Source organism: Leucopleurus acutus (genome assembly GCF_964270905.1).
Source record: "Leucopleurus acutus genome assembly, chromosome: 5".
NCBI classification, from domain to species: domain Eukaryota; kingdom Metazoa; phylum Chordata; class Mammalia; order Artiodactyla; family Delphinidae; genus Leucopleurus; species Leucopleurus acutus.
Window position 1 is genome coordinate 141,086,459 of NC_139147.1, and position 21,934 is coordinate 141,108,392.

A 21,934-nucleotide genomic window follows, 5' to 3' on the forward strand; every position below is an offset into this window, starting at 1 on the left:
CGGACTCCCACCCACTGCGCCACCAGGGAAGCCTAAGGGGATAGGTGTTTTTGTGGACCCATGTATGGTGGACCTTTCCTCTAGGTGGATGGGGCTTAGGGGAGAAACTGTTAGTACCTCCTGAGCCTCGGCTCTTCTGTGTGGGTCTCTGTCTTTCAGGAGAGGCCAAACCAGAACTCTCCTAGCCTCAGGTTGTTTTCTCAGTGGGGTGGATGCAGTGACAGCCACAGCACATGGCACAGGCCAAGACCTTCCTTGGTGATCTTTTCCCATCCAGCTCTTTTCCATTAGAGCGGGACGCCCTTCGCTGCTCCCACGCCACACCTCAAGCTTGTTAAATCAGACCGTGAGTTGAGCTTTCATTCTTCCGTCGCTGTCTAAGGGCCAGTCTGTGAGGGAAGGTCTGCAACAACACAGCTCTCTCCTGGCTAGCTTCACGGCCTTACCCTGCTGAAGGGAAGACAAATATAATATATTGGGACTTCCTTCTGGCTTCTTATTTTTTTAGATTCATGGTACATTTGAATCCAAAAAATACTCAATATCTAGTACTAAACCTGTCAGTATCACTTTCATCTCTTTTTTTAATTTGGAGAAAATATTAGTATTTTATGGAAAATTTACAGTATACAGGTTGTCATTCACTTCATCTTTCTTCATCCTCCAGGATTGTAAAATTAATAATCAGAAAGAAATCTACACTTGATATAATTCCTTATGTTCTGTATTTTTGCTTTTCTTCATTTAGATCTGTGTCTTTCATCTGTTCAGCCACTGCCATTAAAAAAAAGAATTCTCTTCCTAGGAGAAATGAGTGTTAGAAATGGATTTAAAAAGAAAAGGTTAATGAGAAGAGATGACAGTACATATATAACCATGTGATGGCTCTGTAAAGTCTGAGTTAATTATGCTGATAAAGGAGGCTAAGCCTAGCACAGGGATGGGATCCGAGTGCTAGCAGGACGGAATGGCAACTGCACGTGCAAGATTAGAGCATGTAATTGAACACACTGAAGATAAGACTAAGAACTTATATTTGATTAGGAAGGCAAGAGGCAGAACAGGAGATGCCTCCTAAGGGGAGCAAAGATGATGAGTAGTAGATGTTTCTAGTAGGACAAAACGGGAGAGATATCACCAACAGTTTAGAGTAGAATATGAGAGAGGTGAGTCATAGCATTGGACATGATCTTGATGTAAGTGCGGTTAGTAGTGATAGTAAAAAGTAGAAAAACAACCTAAGCTGATTCATGGCCTGTTGAAAAAAGTCACCTTAATATACTGCTTTTGAACGGCTCTTTTTAAGTACTCTGCCTTTCTATCTTAGTTTTATTAATAACAACAGTAAAAGGAGCTACCAAAATATATGTTATAATTATGTTCATCATAACAAACACATTTCTTTTGGTGGTGATCTTCTAGAAATGGATCTAACCTCAAGAAGGGAGAAGGAATTTGTCATAATGTTTTGACTTGTATACAGTAAAAGACTTATTCTGAAACACAGAAAGTCTTTGGCAGCTTTAGGGTGACCATTTTTATCCAAGTGAAATCTCGGGTGTTTTTTTTTTGTATCTGTAAGTTTTTTTAAGTGCACCTTATTTTCTAGAGCAGTTTTACGTTCCCAGAAAAACTGAGATTTCCGTGTGCGTGCTGCCTTCACACGTGCATGCTGTCCCACATTATTGGCACCCCGCCTAGTGGCACGTTTGTCTCCGGTGATGAACTTGCACCGACACACCGTTCCACCCAGAGTCCATAGCTCACTCCATGGTTTTCTACCAGATGGTCACGCCATCCGAAGTCTTTGTTTTTGAGGGAGCAAGTGAATTTTATCGAGGACGGCATCGGGGAGGCATGGGAAGGCCGTCGCACACCCCATGACAGTCCGTGCGGCGTCATCTCTTCCCAGGAGCGTGGCACGCCTGCCCTGTCCCCTACAAAGTGTCTTGGGCTCACAGATGACCCGGAGCTGCCCTGCTCACTGTGCCCCTGTGTAGGGCCCAGGCTCCCGGTGTCGCTTCTCCTTTGTCTGCGATCTTCCCATCACACGTACCTGTACTTTAAAACTCCCCTCTCCCCACCCCCCATTTATTTATTTATATTCAGGTGTAATTGACCTACAGCGTTATATTAGTATCAGGTGTACCACATAATGATTCGGTAATGAAATCTGTTTTTCGTCTTTTTTTAGTTTCATTAGAAAATGAATTTATTAAATGTAATGCCAGAGGTTGAAGTCGCAGATGGATAAATACGCAGCATCCCTGTGGGGAAAAGGGCTTCTTTACTGCGAAGACCGCTGCCACCACTGGTGCTCAGAACCGGATGCCAGAAATTCCATCGCTGCCCCTCCGAGGAGTGCGGGGATGGGGGTGGGCGTGCGGGGAGGAAAGAGCTCTCTCTGCAGGCTCTGCTGAGGAGGGTGGGTTTGAGAAGCGAGAAGGGAGGAGGTCCAGGTCCTTCAGAAGCGGCTACAGCCGAGCCCTGTGTGGGGCCTCCCGGGACTTGGGCCTCTCGGGGGCACAGCTGCCGGCTCTCCCGGGCCCTGCGGCGGCCCCCCCTTCCGGAGGGTGCTAGGCTCCCTCTGCGCCCGCCGCGAGCAGAGGCCTCGCGGAGCCCGGAGCTGGCGCCCTGGACGCGCCTGATGAGCAGGGCCCTGTGTGGGCCTGCGTAGGGAGGCTCCGGGCAGAGGGCAGTGCCCGGGAGGACGAGAAGGGCTGCAGAGAGGCAGGGACGGCTCGTCTTCGTGGCCTCGCAGGAGGGCTTCTGAAACCTCTTTCTTCAGATGAACGTTGCAGTGGGAAAAAAGTCACAAAAAGTCACTTTAGATTATGGAAAATGGATGCAACAGGAACATGAATGTTACCGACCGGTACCTCTGTGGGATTTCACGAGTGATGGCCCACTGAAGGGCCGTCTCCACTCGGCCAAAACACACAGACTGGCTCCCCTAAATCACCGTCTGTGTCCTCAGTGATCTTCGTAAGAGTGTGTGTGTGTGTAGGCGTGCATGCATGTCTGCTTCCTTGATGATCCTTGTAAATGCGTGTGTGTATACACATGCATGTGATCACAGATGATCCCAAGGGAAGCTCTGTTCATCTGTGTACAGTAATATTTAAGTTATTTTGGGGGCATGGTTTTATAAGATATTAGGTTGTTTTCTTTTTCTCTAAATATTTAATGAAAATGTTGCATTGTGACTATATTATTTCTTCTCATGAAAAAACAGTATTGTAAAAAAAAAATCACCCAAATGCTGCAGTTTTTCTTAGAGTAGAATTTAGTGACCAAAGCTTATCGCATGTGTATGTTTACCTGTAGAAAAATTACCTTACGTCATATCTACCCTGTGGAAATTGTTTGGGTGATTTAGCATATTTGAAGACATTTATAGTGATCCAGTTCCTTAAAGGAAAGATTTCTGTGGAAGATTTCAGGGTAAAAAAGGCCTAGAGAACTTCCCCAATTTAGAAATAAAAGTAAAATTCACCAATTTTGTTTACCTTTTTCTGCTTTATAATGTCAGCAAGAGTTATGGGTAGAAAATATATGGAACTAGATGGACAGACTGCAAAATCCAACTTAAGTTCATTAAAGATAATGCTTGCTTGGAATTCTCCTTTCTTACAAAAGCACTCTGTGTAGAAGACTTTTTGTAGAAGCTAGTTGTCAAAGGGGAGAGAACCAGGACCTAGAGGACTCAGGGTCGAAGGAGGATTTAAATTTCTTTATCAAAAGCAATTTACTTTCTCACAAAAGTAAATATCTTTTTTAAAACATTAAAATGTTACCCTTTCCTTATTGTCATTTAAAAGAGTATCTCAGTATCACAGTGGAGTCCTAGATATGGGTATAACATTGCTGGGTTACAAATTACTGATCTTTGTGTCTTTGAAAGCATCTGATTTATGAAGGAGATTTCTGGGATGTTAGTCCTGTTTTGTTTAATGAGTCATTATACATATGGTAAACACAGTGGGTATATTATAAAATTTATGGTAAACACAGTGGGTATATTATAAAATTTAAAGACTCAGGGCTTCCCTGGTGGCACAGTGGTTGAGAGTCCGCCTGCCGATGCAGGGGACACGGGTTCATGCCCCGGTCCGGGAGGATCCCACATGCCGCGGAACGGCTGGGCCCGTGGGCCATGGCCGCTGGGTCTGCGCGTCCAGAGCCTGTGCTCCACAATGGGAGAGGCCACAACAGTGAGAGACCCGCATACTGCCAAAAAAAAAAAAAAAAGAAAAAAAAATTTAAAGACTCTATTATCTAATCCATATATTACATGTGTTTAAGAATTGAAAAACAGTTGTAAATTATCCTGTACCAAATTATTTTCAGTGCCAGGAATATTTCATAGTGCAGTTTTAATTTAAAAAACAGTATCCCCTGGACTTCCCTGGTGGTCCAGTGGTAAAGAATCCACCTTCCAATGCAGGGGACACAGGTTCGATCCCTGGTTGGGGAACTAGGATGCCACGTGCCACAGGGCAACTAAGCCCACGTGCCATAACTAGAGAGCCCACCTGCCGCAAACCAGGGAGCCTACGCGCCCTGGAGCCTGCACGCCACAGCTAGAGAGAAGCCCGCACACCACAGCTAAGAGCCCACGTGCAGCAACTAAGACCCAACACAACCAAAAATATAAAGAAAGAAAGAAAGAAAGAAGATAAGATAAAGTAAAATAAAATAAAAAACAGTATACCCATCTCGGTGGTTAGCCTTCTGCATAGACAAAAGCCTTTTCTAGCACCAGTGCGTTCCAAACAATCTCTAACACAGAATATCATACTTTAAAAGGGACTTGCACATGATTTCTAAGGTTTTAAAGGATTCTACCATACCCGTACACCTCTTACGAGATACCAGGTATTGAGTTCCATTAAGTTTAGAAATTTATCACATATGAGATACCGTCTTCTTTTAAAAAAGTCAATTTCTATACATAATTGGATGCAAGAACTCTGTCATTTTCACATCCTTATTAGAAAACCGCCAGGATGGGCATACTGTTTAAACCTCAGCATAGTCTTAACTTGCAGCTGACAAAGTCTTTAGCTTCGGAAGACATGAAACTCTTCGAATTGTGCTAGCTTGTTTTCTAAGTGTAGAAAAGACCTTCCTTCTGATGAAGAAAAGCAGGTGTGGCGTTGGTGTTGTGACAGAGAGCTGTACCTCTTGGATCAGTGTCTCCCCTCCTGTGACGAGGATGAGGGGAGGGACAGTGGGCGTGCAGGTGAGAGAGCACGTGTGGTTGGGATACAGCCTCTGTTAGCTCCACACGTACTGAGCCATTTGGGACAGCGGTGGTGGGGGGGGCGCGTTTTGACGTCCAGTTGAGTTAGGTGAGCAAACAACCATGGCTTTCCATCTTTTATTTATTTAAAGATTTTCCTCGGGTATTAGTTTGTAAAGTCTGATGTTTATGAGAGCCATGTAGAAAGATACCATTTACACAAAGATCTTTTGCATGTATAGGTTGAGCTTCTTAAGTAGGTAAATGAGTTAAGTTGAGTAGAATTTCTGAGGAGCGTCTGCCAATAACAGTGGTTTCGGCTTTGGCATAATTGATATTTAGCTGTTCTGACAGTAATAGGCTAACAGATTCAGCTGTTCCTTGAGTCCCTTTTTGGAACACGCTAATAGGATCATGTCAACATAGTGGGGGATGCTTATCTTTTTAAAAAATTATAGTTGGGGAGGGGTCTTTTATTTAAGAGCTGTAATGATTTGTGAGGTATGTGTTTTTTTAAAAAAAAGGTGGTTGGAACACAGCCTTGTTAAATTTTTAGGAGTATAATTGCTTTAGCAAAAGATCATTTCAGTCATTTTGATTTTTATAGTATTTCGGTAAAGACTGAAAAGGAACACTAAAAGACTTGACTTTATACTAATGTCATAAAGCTTGGTCCATAGATAGGTTTAGGACTCACGGTAAGATTTTAAAAGATATGTATATATCTAAAAATAATACCAAAGTCATAGTGTTTTTAACCCTTTTTATTAAAGTTTTGGCGAAACAGCATAGGTTGGTGCTACCTTAGAATAGATAGGCCTAAGCTTCCCTTTTGTTGTTGTTGTTGTTGTTTTCTTTTGCGGTACGCAGGCCTCTCACTGCTGTGGCCTCTCCTGTCGTTGCGGAGCACAGACTCCAGACGCGCAGGCTCAGCGGCCATGGCTCACGGGCCCAGCCGCTCTGCGGCACGTGGGATCTTCCCGGACCGGGGCACGAACCCGTGTCCCCTGCATCGGCAGGCGGACTCTCAACCACTGCGCCACCAGGGAAGCCCGTTGTTGTTGTTTTTAATAACAAGCTTCCAGATTGGAGCCAGACTACAGTTTATTTGTACGTTTGTATTCCCATCTCTCCACAGAGGGTTTGCGGTGGATAATCACGATGATAATGACAGCAGTAGTTAACACTTATTGAGTGCTTGCTGTGAGCTAGGTGCGTGATCCTTACACCGACCGTATGATGTGGGGACCGCTATCGTTTGTGTTTTGCAGTTGAGAAAATAATGCTTAGAGGAGTTGAGTAACTTGCCAGAGTTCAGCATTCTGGGAGACGGAGGCAGGGTGCAGACCTAGGAAGCCTAACCTTTGCTCCTAGTCTGTACAGAGGGGAGATGCAAATCAGAAGCAGTGGCCAAACCAGGAAGAAAGAGGAAAGGAAACGTTCACGTCTTTAGGTCCCACAGCTGTTAGGCCTAAACCATGAATTTGACTCTGAATTTCCTATAGCAAAAGAAAAAAGGTGGGGCAGGTGAATGGGGTATGGGAGAACACCACATAAAACCCTTGTCTTAGGACTTAATCCTCAAATAGAGCCCCCCTGTGGGAGCCTCCAGAGGAGACTCACTGGGAGATGTTGGAAATGATTTCTTTGGTAACGTTTCCTATGTTATATGTGGTGATGGGTTTCATAGGACTGCTTTTTTTGGATCCCACAACAAAACTTGAGGCCAGAATGCCCAAGCATGATTTGGTAAGAAGAGTTCAGTGAGATACTATGTTGACGGACCATGCGAGTAGCTCGGAGTAGCTTGATCCACGTATAAAATCCAGAATACTCCCTCAGAATGGGAGAAAATATTTGCAAACGAAGCAGCTGACAAGGGATTAATCTCCAGGATACACAGACAGCTCATGCGGCTCAATATCAGAAAAACCACCCAATCAAAAACTGGGTGGAAGATCTACATAGACAGTTCTCCAGAGAAGACATGCACGTGGCCAAGAAACACATGAAAAGATGCTCAGCGTCACTCATCGTTAGAGAAATGCACATCAACACTACAGTGAGGTGTCACCTCACACCGGTCAGAATGGCCAGCATCAAAAAGTCTACAGACAGTAAATGCTGGAGAGGGTGTGGAGAAAAGGGAACCCTCTTGCACTGTTGGTGGGAATGTAAATTGATACAGCCACTATGGAGAACAGTATGGAGGTTCCTTAAAAAACTAAAAATAGAATTACTGTATGACCCAGTGGTCCCACTACTGGGCATATACCCAGAGAAAACCATAATTCAAGAAGACACATGCACCCCAGTGTTCATTGCAGCACTCTTTACAATAGCCAGGTCATGGAAGCAACCTAAATGCCCATCGACAGACGAATGGATAAAGAGGATGTGGCACATATATACAATGGAATAGTACTCAGCCATAAAAAGAAACAAAATAGTGCCATTTGCAGCAACATGGATGGACCTAGAGATTGTCATACAGAGTGAAGTAAGTCCGAAGGAGAAAAACAAATATCGTGTAATATTGCTTATATGTGGAATCTAGACAAATGATACAGATGAACTTACTTGCAAAGCAGAAATAGAGTCACAGACTTAGAGAACAAACTTATGGTTACAAAGCGGGGAAGCGGGGGATGGGATGAATTGGGAGGTTGGGATTGATGTATACACACTACTATGTATGAAATAGGTAACTGATAAGGACCTACTGTATAGCACAGGGAGCTTTACTCAGTGCCCTGTGGCGACCTAGATGGGAAGGGAATCTAAAAAAGAGTGGATATATGTACATGTATAACTGAATCACTTTGTTGTACAGCAGAAACTAACAACATTGTAAATCAGCTATACTCCAATAAAATTTTTTTAAAAAATCCAGAATACTCAGAGGAATGGAATAGATGGCTGCACATTTGCCAGTTAATCCTGGGCTTGGTGTATACTTCGGAAGTCAGAAGAGCAGGTAGTAGTTAACACCTCTGTTTTGAAAATTGAGACGTATAAACAAGGCACATAGTGACAGTTGTTCATTTTTTTAAGCTTACAATTGAATGGGTAATTATCCCAGGCTAGGGGACTACCATGGAAGCCAAGATGGTAAATTTCCAGTAAGAAGGAGTTTTTCAGTCCTGTGAAATGCAGCAGAGAGATGACATGTCAGATGAGGACTGAAGTGTCCACTGTGTTCAAGGATAGGTCTGGTGTGTCTTAGCAGGAACAGCATCAGTGGAGTGTTGCGGAGTAGAAACCTCAATATATTGGGTTCCGCAGTGAGCGCAAGGTGAGGAATTGGCGACCCCGTGTGTAGGCTGCTCTTGTAGCTGCACGCTGTGTTGGGGAGGAGAGACCCGGGAGCTGGAGACCCCAGGGTCGAAGGAAGATTTTTGTATAAGGCCTTGAAGAGGCTTGAGACAGTTTGTATGCTAAGGAAAAGGAAGCGACGGAGAAGGAAAAAGAGAAGATAAAAAGCAGAGTGATGATGGGTGTTGCAGGGCCCACGTGACGGGGCCTGGAGGGGTTGGAGCTCAGATCGCAGAGGGTGGCAAATGGATCAGCTCTCCTGAGAAGTGCGAGTGGCTCCCACGCCACCGCCCCACCCTCCCCAGGTCACACAGAGGGGGGCAGATGCGGACAAGGGGTCGAGCCTAGAGAAGGTGGATGAAGTCCAGAGGTGAGTCACGCGCGCGTGACCCAGCTGGAGAGGTGGCTGCGTGCAGGGCCGTTCTCTCCTAGCCCTGCAGATGGGGCTGCTGTGGGAGTTGGAAATGAGGGCACTGGCGTGGAAGATGGCATAGGCTGGAGAGTGACAGAGAGGCCGAGAATCCTGGTGGAAGTACAGGTGTCTTCCTCTCTGCCGCTTCTTCCAGTGGCTGAGGGCGCTTTTGTACCTGGCAGCTCCCTCTGCCCCGGGGCTTCCTGGTTCGGGAGTGCGTGTGTGCAGGTGGCAGGGAGCCGCTGCGGAGGAAGCTGCATTTGCCCCCCTCTCTTATAGGAGGTTTGTGTTGAGTGGGCCATGCATTTGAAACCCGATTAGAGTTGGCACGTGCAGTTACAAGTGAAAGACCAGAGGCCTTAGGGGTCCGTGTTGCTCTTGGGGACGCATGGAAATAAAGAAACGTCGATGATGCTCAGAGACTGAACTGCAGAGAGGCACAGCCCAGATCAGGGTTCACCCTCCAAAGGGACTTCAGGGGGGGTCGGGGGCAGAGGAGAGAGGGGAAGATGCCTCATCATCGTGCAAAAGGCTGATCAAGAGAATGTCGTCTGTTCTGGGCACCAGAGAACAGCTTTCAGCTGGTGTTTCAGCAGGAGCAGCGGCGGCTGAGGTAGGTTGTTTGGGGCGCTGGCGCTGTCTGTGGGCAGAAAGCAGGGAGCCAGTGTCAGCGGCGGTGGCTGTAGGGAGGTGTCAGAGAGGAAGCAGAGTGACGTGTAGCTTATGTGGTGACGGCTGAGTAGAAAAAGGGGGGGCGGCATTTTTTCAGCCAGTTTTTAAATGAACAGCATGTTTTCTCGGGCCCTGGTAGCCTGGTGGAGCCAAGAATCACGCCACAGGGGCCACAGTGAACACCAGGAACCGGGAATTCCTTGCAAGTCTTGGTTTGGAGCCCCTTCCGTGTAACTGGGGGCTCCAGAAACGCCTTGTCCAGTTGCAGGCCCTGCACTACTCTGGTTACTCCCCCAGCAGCAGCAGGGGGCCACAGAGCTGTGTCTAGTGGGCTCCCTCTACCGCGAGGTCTTCCTCATCCAGGGCGAGGACCAGAAGTCTCCGTCTCCTGACGCCACCCCCAGTCCGCTGTGGAGGACCCCTTTGCGTGCAAGGTGTGCGCTGGGATGGTGGATTTGTGCAGCCGACGTGGCCCGGCTTGTGCGCGGCTCTCCCTGCCCTCCTCTCTATGAGACCCCTGCCCAGGTTATGCTGCGCCTCGGGGAGGGGGCTGGAACCAGGCCTTGGGGGCGGTGGGACCCTCAGTGTGACTGGCAAACGCTGGGGCCGAGGCTTAGCCCACGTCTCGGCAGGCGTGCTCCCACTCTCCTCTCAGCCAGGATCCTGTGGGGCTCAGGTGTTCTAGCCCTCTGCAGTGGTAGGGCACACACAGAGAGGTGGGCAGAGAGGCTGGGCTCTGAGACAAAAACCCAGTATTTGTCTCTGAGTTTTCTGTCTCCATGACGGGGCAAAAGAAATGAGGAGGAGATGGTTTGAGTGAAGGAATCATTACTGGCTTCGGGTATTTCCAGCTCCCTGTCCACCCTCGTTTTGTGGATATTTGCTTCTAGTTAGAATGCTTAATAACAGTTTCAGGAATTCATTTAATCATTTCTCCTAGGTGTGCAGTTGTTTTTCTTTTCTTTCCTTTCTTCTGGGGGGAGGCCGTGCCGCACGGCTTGTGGGATCTTAGTTCCCTGACCAGGGATCAAACCCGGGCCCTCAACAGTGAAAGTGCTGAGTCCTAACCACTGGAACGCCGGGGAATTCCCTGCAATTGTTTTTCTCAAGCACATTTGGTTTTCAGTCACAAGTCCTGGATTAAGAACTGTTAGATAGGAAAGCCACAGGCCCCAAAATGGTGCCACTTGGGCTGAAGCCCACCCTGCCAAACCTCGACTTAATACCTGCCTTAATGGCAGGTTTGACCTTCCTCAGAAGTGTAACTTACTCAGCCAGTCTGGAGTTTTCTGGTCAGCAGCAGTGAGGTAATCTGTCATGTGGGCCCCCTCCATTCCCGCCCAAGGGAAAGGAAGAAGCAGTCTACCCGATAAAACTCCTGTCTTCCCTCCCTGCCCGAAAAGGTGTCCTGGACTGAGAATAATTTTTTATTTTCGTTTGCTGATAGCTCCCTTGCCCAACCCTTCTTCCTATAAAAACCTCCCACCTCCCACCCCCAGAGCCCTCTACTTTCTAGATGGGCTGCTGCCCAATTCATGAATCACCTCATAAAACCAATTAGATCTTCAGATTACTTGGTTAACTTCTGGGTTTTTTTTGTTTGTTTTTTTTTTACAGAGCCATCATTGTCTAACATTTATGAAATCATCCTGACACCTGAACCTTATACCCCGTTTGTTAACAGGCTGTCCCTGATTGGATCCACTTGCATCTTCTCCAACCTGTGGGCAGCTGGAGGGAACAGATTTCATCTTATCCATTCCTCTATTACCTATGCTTAGCGCGCAGTAGCACCCAAAAATGAGATGAGAGCAGGGATGCCGAAAACCGTGGACCTTGAGTTTCTGTACTTGTATTCTGATGGGCCTTCAGAGGTTGCTGAGCGTAAGTGTGTTGGGGTTTATGTGTGAGAGGGGAGAGCTTCAAAGTGGGTGGGGATGTGCGATATATGGTGTATTGGTCAGGGTTCTCCAGAGAAACAGAACCGACAGGATGCATATATATAGAGGGAAGGATTTATCATAAGGAATTGGCTCACCTGATAACAGAGGCTGAGAAGTCCCAGATCTGCAGTCGGCAGGCTGGAGTCCCAGGAGAGCCCAGTGGTGCGGTTCCAGCCTGAGTCTGAAGAACGAGGAGAGCTGAGGGCATGAGTTTTAGTCCAAACAGCTGGCAGACTCCAGAGCCTCAAGGAGCTGATGTTTCAGTTGGAGTTGAGGGCAGGAAAAGACTGATGTCCTGGCTCACAGAGTCAGGCAGGAGGGCTTCCCTCTTACCCCAGGAAGGGTCAGCCTTTTTGTTCCACTCAGGTCAAACGGATTGAATGAGGGCCACCCACGTTAGGGAGGGCCATCTGCTTTACTCAGTCGATGCTGCAAACATTCATCGCATCCCAAAGCACCCTTACAGGCACACTCAGCATAGCACTTGACCAAATGTCTGCCCCCAGCCCCAGTCAAGGTGACATATAAGATTGACGACAGTGATGGTTTGCACTGCTAGAACAGTGATAAAGTATAAAATGCAATATGATAATTCTAAAGCATCATGAAATCGGTGAATGAACTTCTACAGTTGCTGAATTAAAGATCATTCTCCCACTTTGCAGGATTGTTTTCATCTGAAGTTGACATAGTGCATGCTGTTAAAAATGATTCAGATATTCACAAACTTGGCAGTCCTTAGTGACTGAATCATTCTTGTGTAGAGACCCTTTGATATAATGGGGGAAAACGTGCTGTTGATAAAAGAAGGGAGGTCAGATATTATAGGACAGGGGTTTTGATTTACAAACTGTTTTTTAAAGCACAGCAGCAGTGAATTGCTAGGCTGCTGTATTTTGTCTCCCTGTGTGCGATGCTGATTTCTGATCTTGGGTCATATTTAAGTAAAATCAATGGTAGTTTGTGAATGTGAAAAATTTATATATTGTGATAGCCTTTTAAGTTATGAAAAATCATATTGTTGCGGAAACGCCTGGATTCATTAAGAAAATGCTTTCGGTGTCTAGATATTCCTTTGTCGGTATATTTCATAATTTATCCTTTATCACTGGAATTCTTAAAAAAATGCTGCATTGTTAGAACGAACGCAATAATGCTATTTGCAGCAACGTGGATGGACCTGGAGATTATCATACTAAGTGAAGTAAGTGAGACAGAGAAAGACAAATATTGTATGATGTTCGCTTATATGCGGAATCTAAAAAAAATGATACAAACTTATTTACCAAACAGAAACAGACTCATAGACTTAGAGAACGAACTTATGGTTACCAGCAGGGGAGGGTGCGGGAGGGATAGATTGGGAGTATGGGACTGACATACACACACTCCTATATCTAGAATGGATAACCAACAAGGACCTACTGTATAGCACAGGGAACTCTGCTCGATACTCTGTAATAACCTAAACAGGAAAAGAATTTGAAAAAGAATAGATAAGTGCATGTGCGTGTGTGTGTGTATGTATATGTATATCTATAACTGAATCACTCTGCTGTACACCTGAAACTAACACATTGTTAATCAACTGTACTGCAATATAAAATTTAAGAAGATGCATCACATATTCTTGTTTGTAAGTATTCTGCATAGCTCTCATAATTCTTTACAGTAAGTGCTCTGGAGTTAGTAAATAAACAAATGGAGTGGGGGTGCATCAGTGTCCTCTTTTTGAACGGTTTTAATAAGTATTCCTAATTGCCCTTATTTATTCACTGTCATAAATAGTAAATATTGATGATAACAGCTAACTCGTATGGAGTGCTGGTCTGAACCGGGGCTTTCTATGGCTTGTTTAGTTTAACCCTCATGGTAGCCTAGGAGGCGGGCGTTAATGCTGCCTGTCAGGAGGCGGACCTGAGTGCCTCCTGTGTGCTGGGCGGGGGGAGTGTAGTAATGAACAAAACAACCATCGCTGGTGCCACACCCAGAGGAAAGACCGAGGGTCAGCAGCTGCTCCCCATTTGCTAATGACCACTGTGAGAAGGCTCTGGAAGAGACATCTGGGCCGCCTTGACAGTATATCACACAGGGCATGGGAAAGGGTGTCAAGGAAGAAATTAGCTTTGAAAAACCACACCTTTGCAGCCTAAGCTGAGTAGGCAGAGGGAGAGCAGGAGTGTTTTAGGCTGAGGAGGCAGCACGTGGACGGCAGGTGGGCGAGTTCTAGGAGCAGAAACAGACCAAGTGTGGTTGGAATTCCGAGGTGCCTGGCGTGGGTTGGCTCAAGCTGAGGCTGGGGCTAGATCACACCAGGTCTTCCTGGCTGTGCTAAAGATTTTGTTCTTTTTCCTAAGAGCAGTGGGCAGCCTTTGAAGTGTTTTATGTGGAGGAGTCCCAAGAGGATGTACTGTTTAAAAAGAACACTTTGGCCGCTATGATATGGACAGTGGGTTTGTGATGTATGATACTTTCTATTGCCATATAATTTTTAGCAACCGTATTATCATCGGTCTGATAGAGGTGCTTAGATTTCTTAAAGAGAAACCAAAAACTTAAAGAAATTCAGTCATAGGATTGGGGACGGGCGTCGAAAGGGTGGCTTTGGGGAGGAGGAAGGGATGATTCAAGGCTTAGAAGTCAGAGCTAACTCCCACTTCCTTTTTGTCACGGTGTCCAGAAGACTGAGTTTGCATTTGAAGCAGTATATGTTGAACAGCTGACCCAGATTCATTAAAAATCTGAATTTGAGCTTCTTTCAATTCATAATAATGCTTGCCTCCATCCCCTCTGACCCCCACGGACCACATGTAAGGACCACATGAAAGATACCGAAGGCTTGGTAGCTGGGTAAGACATGGTATGAGGAAGACAAGTAGAGATAAGCCTATTTTTATTTTATTTTACAATTTCTTTCCCTTTTATCTACCTCATGATGCCAATGAAAGTTAAGACAGCTACCTGGCATGCGCGTAGGTTGGTTCTTACAGCTACTCCATTATTTGCAGTTATTCATTTCTTTCTGACAATCCTTCAATAGGTTACCTACCTCCTACATTTTTACCCTAAAATACAGAATTTTACACCCCATATGTAGAATTGTAGTTCCATAAAAGGTACAGTTTTCCTAATTTTTTCTTTTAAATTTTAGTTTCAAGCAACAAACCTTTAAAACCAAATACTCGAAAACTGTTCTGCTCTTGCGTAAGTTAAAATTAATTAACTGAAAAATTTTAATATGAAGCTAAGGAGAGGTTGATTTCCATTAGCACAGAACTTCCTTTCATTTAACCTTCTTTGAATCTTTTCATGACTCAGAAGGAAGAAGAAAGGTAGGAGGTTTATAAAAACATTAATATATTTCATAATGCTTTCTGTCTTCTAAAATGTATGAAAATTCTCTTACAGTGGGATCGTGACCCAGACTTGTGTGTTCAAATGATCATGCCCCTTTTTCCTTTGCTTAGTTAATCCTGAGTGCAGCAAAGCTATAAAAATCATGAGTAGAGAAAAGTGGGTTGTGTTTTGAGGTCTTTAATCATTATGAACAAAAATAAAATAGAAAAATTTCTCGGGATTTATCATGGGATACTATTTTACATTGTGAGCATTTATACTTTTGCTTTTATTTCTAATCATGATTGTGATTTTGAGATTATTTCTTTATATAAACATTGATAAAGAAAAAGTTAATCATAGTAGTAATATTTTAACAATAATTTTTTTGTATTTGCCTAAGGAAGAAAGAAAGAATTTTTTAAAAAATTCTTTTTAAAACAAAGCAAAATAAAACTGAGCTACTTTAAGCAGTTGCAGTGTTGTGGGAAAAGAAAAGCTCGGGCACGCATGCTTTTGATAGTAGACATTGTGACGTGTATGCTTTCTTAATAAAGTCTGACATTATCAAATTGATTAACTCAACATGGGGCCTAATCAGATTTAACTATGGTTGGCAGCTGTACGCTAGAAGAATAGTAATACAGAGGGGGAATGAAATTAGCTTTTTAATCAGCTGTATTAAATACAGAACTAAAAAATGTATCAAAAGTGTTCATTATTTCACAGCAACACGTAAAACTGTTGTATTTCACATAGTAGCCTTCCCAAATCTATGCTGACTTATATTTTCAAAGATTGACTACTGCCAAAAGCCAGGCGTGCTAATTAGACTTTCATCTGATAATTGATGGTGTGGGTTTCAAGCATTTATGATTTCCTGCAGGCTTCAAAAGTCAACATTTGTATCCACATATCGTATTTACCGTATAAATAAACCTCAGACTAACCCAACCCATCTAAGGACTAGAACCCAAACCACTGATGACTTTTCCTAGGATCAACATAAATATTTCTCTAAGAAATTTGTCATTGCAAAAATAATTGTTTTCCTTTTTGCTTTTAAAAAAATATAATCATGAAAAGTTAATAAATGATACATAAGAAAGAGTCTCAAATTCAGGGGTTGTAATTGAGCCTGATTCTGCTAGGAACTGTCGCTTGAGCCTTAGAGGTTATTTAGACAGTAAGTGCCTGCTGTGTGCAGGCCATTCAGGGCTCTACAGTTTTGACCAAAACAGCAAAGATGCCAGCTTCTTTCAAAACACTGTTTTGATGTGCTGAGAATCCCTGTTGAGGATAGCAGGCATTAATTAACCTGTGAGGACTAATTTTCACCCACTGAGAAGTAGGCATGACAAAAATAGTCAGAATTTCTAAATTGTGTTGCATAAAGTGTATGCACAGAATTTTCTACTCCACTAGGTGTGGCATCCAGCTTTTAGTCAGTGTTCTAAAGCTATTGAGCTAATAAAACTTTGAGTATTCAAATATTACCCAGTCAAATGTTATCATTTGGAATTAAGGTAACAAAACAGCTGATAAGTGAGTGGAAAGGTACGCAAATCATGAGGAGCAATTTTCACCCTCTGGGAAAAGAATAACTGCGTTTCAGAGAGCAATTTTCAAATAAATGTGCATTAAAGTGTACTTAGATGCCATGTATGTTAACACATAATCATGTTAAATGCATGTATGAGAAAGAGTGTATATTACATTTCTCATGTTGCTTAAGATTTCTGACTTAATTAGTACAGTGTCATGACTAGTTTTAATTCAGAAAGTTAAATATATTTAATTTAGGAAAAAGAAGCCATAGCTGTCATTTTAAGAAGGTACAGTAGTCCCCAACAGGTTCTCATTGTAAGATAGTATAATTTTTAAAGGTTTGGTGTAAGTCCCTGAGTACGTTCAATTAGATAACTTACTCAGACTTAACCTTAACTATGATTTTGCAGATGAGAATGAGAGTAAAAATATTCCAGGTCCAGGAGGGGTTATCTTGAGGAGTTTTAAGTGCCTGTAAACAGTAGCTTATAATAAACGCGTATTTAGCTGTCACTATAGCCTTGTTTTAACGTATAGTATGTCTGGGACATGTTGTAGGTACGCAGAAGCATTTGTTGAATTACATGTATGCTTCCTAGGTGTAGCTTCCAAAAGATATTGAGCAGTTGTTTAACTGCACTAAATTATAAATAGTAATCAATAACTTATGAAATCTGAAACTAATTTGGAATAAACAGAATTGATTTGTGGTAGAATTCAGCAATAAATTTTGCATAAATATGCTATTATAACCGGAATTGCCAAAATCCTAGCAGTATAAATCCAGGCATAGCAATATTAGATGTGATTTATGACTTTTGATAGTTTAAGCAGATATTCACCCATTCATTTTGTGATTTTTTTTTTTTGGATCACGTAGTGATACATCATTCAGTATACTAAATTGTTACTTTTTAACATTATTGGAATTTACATACACTCTACTGATCAGATCTTGAGTCACTGGGTAAGTTTTTAAAGGTAGGAGGTTGGGAAGAAACAAATTCACCGTTTAATTTATTCTCTATTATAAACGTGGTTTTAAAACAACTGTCATTTTAAAAACTTGTATTATTCTTTACAGGTAATAAATCGACACATTCCGTTCAGTAGTTGAAGTGTCATCTCGGGAAATGCTTACCCTTCTCTCCTCAGTACCTCTGTCACCACTCACTCACTGATGCTTAAAATGTATTAGTAATCAGCAGTGCCTTTCATTCACCTATTAGGAGGCCATCAATGCAGATAACCTGGGAGAGAAAACATGTTCAACTTACTGCCATATTAAGATTCAAATAATTGATACCAAATTCCTTTTCGTAGGAGGCTTTGGTAGAGAAGAGAGCACAGTGGGACAGGGTGGAGCTTGTAGCAAAGGTAGGCCAGGGGTACCAAAGATAAATAACTTGCCACAGCGTATTCTAAAACCTTGCCAAGGGCAATCCCTGTGATTAAGTTCCTTTATAAAACAGTTTGGGGAGGTTTTTTTTTCTTTAACTTTCATCTGCAACTCTTTCTGGTATTCAGCGTTGCACCCCTAAGTGTAGTTTGTTAGCGGTGGGAATTTTGTTGGTGCTTATTTTCTTAGGGAAATGTAAATGTTGTGCACATACTGTAGTCCCCCATAACTGTTACAGGGAAGAGCTGGTACCGATCAGGATCCCTTTGGTGCCACTTGAACTGGGGAGCTTTGAGGCATCATGAGTGATACTAGACATGGGCGCCCAGTCTCTTTGGTCCTGCTTTGTTTCACATTTTGCGCTCTTTTTTTCCACCTGTAGTTGGCAGCTGACAAGTGTTGAGGCTGCCGTTTTCTTGGGAAGCCTCTTGGCCTGCCAGCAACCCCGATGGCCCGGTTGTCTTATGCGCTCAGAAGTGCTGCCTTCTTTTAGTGGTGCTGGCCACAGTTGTCCTAACACGCTGCTTGGCATATAACCCTGCTTGGGTTCAGTTCGTATTTGTTGCATACAGGAGTTAATACCGGAGACCCAGCTTGTTTTTGCTTCGTAGTCTCCTTTTCCGTTTTTACTGATTCTGTTTTTCTTCGTTCATGTTACCTTCTCTCTTATTTTACGTTCAGAATTCCCATAGAGGGTCAGATGGGTCAGTTACCATCAAACCTGGGGTGACCAGAGTTCTCACACCAGCTATCCCCAAGAGCTCTGGTTTCTCTTCTGTTCAACCCTTGGTGGGTTGCTTTTGACTAGGGTGTGGAGTCCTATTCTGATTGGCTGTGTTTTGGGTGAATGGCTGGCCTGACCCAGAGCTTATGCAGTCAGTCACCTGTGTGTGGGCAGGGATTACTGTGGTTGGCCCTTAGTAGAGTTTGAATGGAAAAATGTATTTTATCTTCTAAACATGCTATTTATTTATACATTAACTGAGAAGTGTCAGTTTTTATGGGGGATCTATTACATGGAAAGCATGTATTTTTGTATTATGAAGGTTAAAAGTAAAACTTTTAATGAAAAAGTTGTATTTTTGTCTAGAGGAAGAATTTTTGAAGATTTCATTTTTATTTTAGGTATACCTACTTATATCCACTTATAGCTACTTACATCCACTTATATTGTAGGTATATCTATATATATACACACCTTTCGGTATATCTATTTATATACATTATGAGATGTTTTCATGATACTAAAAAATACAGTTGTGGTCCAATATTAATAAAGCTAAATGCTTTACAAACAATTAATTTTCTATAATTTATTTTTATTTTTTAAAATTAATTTTATTTTTGGCTGTGTTGGGTCTTCGTTGCCGCACGCGGGCTTTTTCTAGTTTCAGTGAGCGGGGGCTACTCTTTGTTGTGGTGTGCAGGCTTCTCATTGCTGTGGCTTCTCCTGTTGCGGAGCACAGGCTCTAGGCGCGTGGGCTTCAGTAGTTGTGTCACGTGGGCTTCAGTAGTTGTGTCACGCAGGCTCAGTAGTTGTGGCGCATGGGCTTAGTTGCTCCGTGGCATGTGGGATCTTCCCCGACCAGGGCTCGAAACCGTGTCCCTTGCATTGGCAGGCAGACTCTTAACCGCTGAGCCACCAGCGAAGTCCCTAATTTGTTTTTAATGTTAAGAATAAATAACCAGAAAATCTTGTGAATAGAAAACTTTTTTTTTCAACTATACTTCAATAAAATGAATAAATTTATAAAAACTTCCTGAAAATTTCATTAACAGTGACATAAATCTGTTAAATCCCTTAGAAACCTAAGAAATACAGAATAATTTGAATTATTTTTATTGAAGAAGTAGATACAGGCCAGATTTTCAAAAGTAGGTTTATTGTTTATTAATAAAGTACTCAATTTATTGAGTACCTCCTTTGTGTCACAGATACTTTGGCTGTAGTTTTAATTCAGTCTTCAGAATGATCCTGGAAGCTTGAGGGAATTATCTAAATTTTGCAGATGAAACTCAAGATTTTGGGCTGTGGTCGCTTGCTCTCTAAGCTTTGTAACCAGCAAGGAAGAAACAGCAGATCTCCATCTTTTTCCAAAGCCCAGCCCTCTCCTCTATGCCGTGTGTAATTTCTACTGTCCTGTGCAAATTACTACTTTGCAATGAATAAAATTTTAAAAATTGTATCACTGTTGGAGACTCTGAGAAATTTCTCATTACACTGTGTTTTTACAAGCTTTCATCTAGGTCCTCCTGTCATCCCGGTATAGTTGGTGGTGGATCAGTGTTCATTGTAATGAATTAAGTATAACCATTGCTCTAATGACACAGCCTTAACTTTTAATGTAATTATGTATCAGCTTCTATCCTATTGTAAAAAATTTTCTCTGCTCTTCTCCCACCAGACTGATACAAGCAAAAGCACACACATATAAAATTCTCATGTTGATAGCTGATAAATTTATAGGGCTTTTTATAGGAGATGATACCCCATCAAGTTTGAGTTCACTTTATCTGAGTTGTGAATAAAATTTGCTTTGTATACTTAACAGTAATACTGTATTTGATTAACCCAAGCCTTGTATTCTACAGTGTGAAATTTAGAGTTTTATCCTCTTTCAGGATAAAAATTCTGGTTTTATATGCCAACAAAAAAAACTAAAGTGAACTTAAAAAGTAGAGTCTGTGTATTGTCAAAGTAGTGAATATGAAAATAACTGGGTTCAGCTTGTTATTCTAAACACATATTACATAATCATTTATAGAAGCCTTGATTAAAAAAATGCAACAGTGAATTAGTTTAGTAATGAACTAGGTTAGTTTGTAGGCAAAAGGCTCTGGTCAGGATGAGATTTAGAGCTGTAAGATATACATTAGTACATCAGAATTGGCAGAAACTTAGATAGGGCTAAAGTTCATGTTTTGTCAGATTGAATGGTAGCCAAATGATTCCAGAGGTGGGTCTAAGTTGTCAGGATAGTTTAAAAAGGCTGATTTTTTGTCGGTAAAATTCTTATCTAAAGAGAAGTTAATAACGCCCCCCTCCTATGTCCACTCTTGAGAATGCAGATTAATAGGTGATGGATCCACAGTGCCTCTGAGGCAACCAGTACAAATTTTTTTCTTCCTAGAAAGTTGAAACTTAGTTGTTTCACAGATAAAACTCAGGCTTTAAAAAGTGGTCACTTGCTCCCCAAATTTGTAACTAGCAAGCGGCGGGTGGGGGGGGAGCTGAGACTTGAACCCCCACCATCATCTTATTCCAAAACACATGCTCTTTCCTCTGTATTGTGTGGGGCTTGAAGCAAATGCCAAATCTGCCAATTTGCAAGATTTCAGACCCGAGATCAGTGGTCCTCGCAGTGTGATCTCCAGGCCAGCAGCTTGAAATGTCACGTGGAAACTTGTCAGCAGCACAGATGATCAGGCTGCACCCCACACCACTGAAACAGAAACTCTGGGGGTGGGACCAGCAGTCTGTTTTAACTGGCCCTCCTGGTATTTCTGATGCACGCCAGAAGTTCAGGAATCGCTGCCCTAGGTATCTTTGCGACTTGAAACCTTAAGAATGCAGATAAGAGGGGTTCTGTACAATGTAGGGCTGTTCCTACTTAGAGTGGTGTTAGGAATAAACCCATTTTGTGACTAGTTGATTATAATTCAGGTACAATCTGAATTAATAACACTCCAACTCCAATTCTCTGTAGGGAAAATTAAAAAAAATAATCCAAATAGTAAATTTGATCAAAATTTGGTTTATCTGGTTTACAATTTTTTTTTTAACAACCATCAGTCATAATGTTTCTATTTTAGACTTAGCCATGTTGAGGGAGTTAGAATTTGGGTAAGAACTATATAATATTTATGTGTTATATGAAACATAAATATAAAAAACAAACAACTTTTTTTTACACTGAAGAGAAGTTACAATATTTAATTTTAATGGCGTGTATGTGATTTTAAAATAATCTCTTATTGGTCTTCCCTGTGCTAATAAAATATTTGGACATTTTATCAAGAGATTTTGTTAAAATAGTGTAGGATGATTTTATTCTTTCCCAATG

At 42.6% G+C, this 21,934-nt stretch overlaps 1 protein-coding gene across 1 annotated transcript in view; it reads left to right on the plus strand.

Annotated features, from left to right (window-relative positions):
* LOC309962612 (ubiquitin-conjugating enzyme E2 E2) overlaps positions 1-21,934 on the plus strand; it is a 354,003-nt gene that overhangs the window by 44,308 nt on the left and 287,761 nt on the right. The window lies entirely within an intron of this gene.